This window comes from Hibiscus syriacus, unplaced genomic scaffold (genome assembly GCF_006381635.1).
Source record: "Hibiscus syriacus cultivar Baekdansim isolate YM2019G1 unplaced genomic scaffold, ASM638163v2 tig00110260_pilon, whole genome shotgun sequence".
In the NCBI taxonomy this organism is placed as follows: domain Eukaryota; kingdom Viridiplantae; phylum Streptophyta; class Magnoliopsida; order Malvales; family Malvaceae; genus Hibiscus; species Hibiscus syriacus.
In genome coordinates, this window is record NW_024062651.1 from 1,069,077 (window position 1) to 1,072,785 (window position 3,709).

Genomic DNA, 3,709 nt, shown 5'->3' on the forward strand with positions numbered 1-3,709 from the left:
TTTGAAAAATGATTTAGAGCTTTCAAAAGTTAAAATCAATGATTTAGAAAAAGAAATTTTTTATTTGAAAGTTAAGCTTGAGAGCTTAACAAAAGAAAAAGAATTAATTAAAAAAAAACAACTCGTTATGTTTGAAAATGGGAAAAATGCTCACATTGCCATTTTTATTGTCACATGTAACATACTTGTCCTTTGAAAAAAGGAAAACGTTTTAAAATTAGACAAATATGAGTTTCTAAGGGAACAAGGGGCATTGAAACTAATGTTCAAGGATCCAAAGCAATTTGAATAAAAAAATCAAAATAAATGTCTCTTGTAGGTGTGTGGGAGCAATGGTGATGAAAATGAAGAAATTGAGATGCTCTAGCGACACTTCAAAACGGAATGGGTAACCTCTAAGCTTAATGATTTTGATTTTGATTATTTGGTTGCTCATTTTGATTTAAAGCACGCATGAGTTTTTATTTTAATGATTTGATGTTTTTCATCTCATGTATGTTAAAAAGATGTTATGATGAACATTTTAAAAAATTAATGATTTTTCATAATTTTTTTGGTTCATCATAATGAATTTTGGTCAAAATTGATTTTAATGCAAATGATGTCTCTCTAACAATTGATATCAACTTTTCAAATTCTTTGATTTTACAAATTTTAAAATTTTTGACCTAAAATTAAATGTTCATGCATATGTTTTAAAATGTTAAAGATATCTCTCTAACAATTGATATCAAATTCTTCAAATGCATACGATTTTTGAAAAACTTTATGCATATGTATTTAATTTCAACTATTGGTATTGCATAAAGTATGTTAGACTTGGATATATTGAATTTCATGAGCTACTAACATTTTTGTTACTATTTGTTGAAATTCAATTTTGTTTAAGTGTCAAGATTTTAAAGCTAAATTTTGTTTGGAATGCACTTTTTGAGGGGGAGCTTTGATTTTTCAAATGTTTTTAATGTAAAAATTACCACTTACTCTCCAATGTTATGTTTGAACTTTAAAGTTGAATTCTTTTTTATTTAACAAAAAGGGGGAGAAATATTCGTTTGAAAAATTCAATTTCTTGATGAAAAAAGGGGAACTGAACATTTTCACATATTTTCCAACAATTGGTACCTTTTTCATTAAACATTTTAGTAAGTGAGAGTTTTACCAAAAACAATTTTTTAAATGTTCTGTTATATCAAAAAGGGGGAGATTGGTGAACTATATTTTGATATAAAAATTAGGGCAAAATGTTTTTGGACTTGAATTGAATTTATTTAAAGTTGTTCAAAGTTTTAAAAAATAATTCAAAGTCCTTAAAACTTAGAATTGAGCACAAAACAATTTTCTGGACAAGTAGCACTGATATTGTTCTTACATTATCAATACCAATTAAACAAGTATCGATACTGTTCATATGGTACCGATACCAAAGGTAACGAAAGTATCGATACTCACTAGGTAGTACCGATACTACTAGCTTTGCTCAAATTCCAAAATGCAAAATTGGTACCGATACCCAAAGGGGTACCTATACTACTATGTATAGTAATACCGATACCATTTCCATAGTATTGATACCATCGGGCCCCAACGGCTAGTAACTGCTAGTTTATTTAAATATAACAAAGGTAGTATCGATACTCCCTTTAGGAGTACCGATACCCCTTGGTTTGGGTAACTTTATTTTGCACGAAAATTGATCCCCAATGGCTCCAAACCACCTCCAACTGCTAGAAACGGTCACAATAACATTCCAACATATAAATACAAGTTCAAGACACTTTAAGAAGAGTTATAACACCTTGTAAATATTTGTGTTTTTTGTGAGCTTTTAATTTGTAAACACCTTCCTTTCTAGAGGTTTATTTGTTTACACTCTTTTTACTTTGTAAAGGGTTTTGGTTCTATCTTAGCCATTAAAAAGATAGGGAGTTGTAAATATTATCTCTTTGTCCTTGAAAAAGAAAGAGCAAATTAGTTAATTTGTTAGAAAATCCTTAGTGAGGAGCTAAGGTAGTGGATGTAGACTTGGTTGATAAGTCAAACTGCTTTAAATCCTTGTGCCAAATTGTCTTATCTTTTTGTTCTCCTTACTCCCTAAATTCAATTTTATAAAATAAACCCCTTTGCACTTTTTTGGTTGTCCATTGATCCTCTTTAATAATCCTAACATATGGTTCGAAGCAAGCTTCTCATCAATGAAATTTGAAATTTACTGAAGCATTTGTTGATAATGGTTAAGTACAAAGCTTGTATGATTACTCCATTTGTGACGTCCCAAAGTCCGGGTCAGTAGTTCGGGTCTGTAGTAGGGTGATTTCCATAATTTTTTATAAAAAAAATATTTTTGGTTTTTAAATTATGAATATTAATTAAGTGCTTAAATGATTTTTGATAAAAATAAAATAAATGTTTGGTAAATGACTAAATTGAATAAATTGAAAATGTTGATTTAGTGACTAAAATGTAAAAGGATTATAAATCAAAATATATGAAACTAGTTTTACCGAGGCTTGTGTTGATGGTTTTCCCTCCATTATTAACTCTATCATTCATCTCATTCTTTCCAATTTTCTATCTAGATTTATTCTCTTAATTCATTCTCATTTTAATTCCTAATTTTCATACTGTTCTCTTCATTTTCTCATTAAAACACTTTTGTAATTCTCTCCAAAATTCTCCCAAAAGCCCTAGTGGCTAAAATTCTTCTTTAATTCCTATTCATTTTTTGATTGATTCTTATTCCTTTAATCTTGATTTTCTCTCTTTGATCAAGGTTGATTCAATTTCCTTTCTTCTTGTCATTTTTCTTTATTCATGGAGTTGCCGTTGTTGATCTCTTCATCCTTTTATCTTCTTTTCCAAAAAGGTATTTCTCTTTTCCTTCATTTCTTTTTGTTCTTGAACGAATAATGATTCAATGATTTGATTATTGTAATTAATCAATTCTTTTGAAGAGATGTTTGTGAATTAAACTTGATTTTCAGAGGTATTTAATGTGTTATTTTTCTTGATCAATTTTCAAGGTTTTTTTATGTTTATGATGGTATTATTACCATATTAACTTGGGGTTTCAATTGCATTTGATTTGGATAAGTAATTCTTTAAAACAAGCTTGATTTCGATGTTTTTCAAAAATATGAGAATTAGAGTTAATTGATGTTAATTGTGAGGTTTCTAGATGATTAGTTTTGATATTATTTGTTCTTGATTAGATTTTATTGAGGGGAAGTAGTGTCGATTGGATCGAAGGCTTGGAGAGTCGTTTCGGTAAGATTTTCGATAATTTCGATCTTTTCGCTTTGTTTTGGAAACAAAAATTCTGCTTTATTTTGGACATATTGTTAATGTTTTGTTTTTATTTTCAAGGTGTTTAATGTGATTTTAAGTGAGGAAAATTGGTGCATTGTGTTTTGGTGATTGTTGCTAAGTGATTAGAGGCTAATTCGGTTAGGGAACAACATCCTAGTTTAAAGTGTGTGGTTGTTGAGTTTGTAGTGTGATGTTTGGTCTGTCAACGTGTGAAGGCCGAACATCAATGTCCTTCAGGTTGTCTTCAATAGATTAGTATTTTGGACTGGAAGTGGGAGCCTGTTACGATAAATTTGTGACGGGTTTGTCGTTGACGCCATCAAAGAATTATTCTATTTGGGTGATTGTCGATCATTTTTTAAGAGTTCACATTTTCTACCAGCACGTACAACATTTTCAT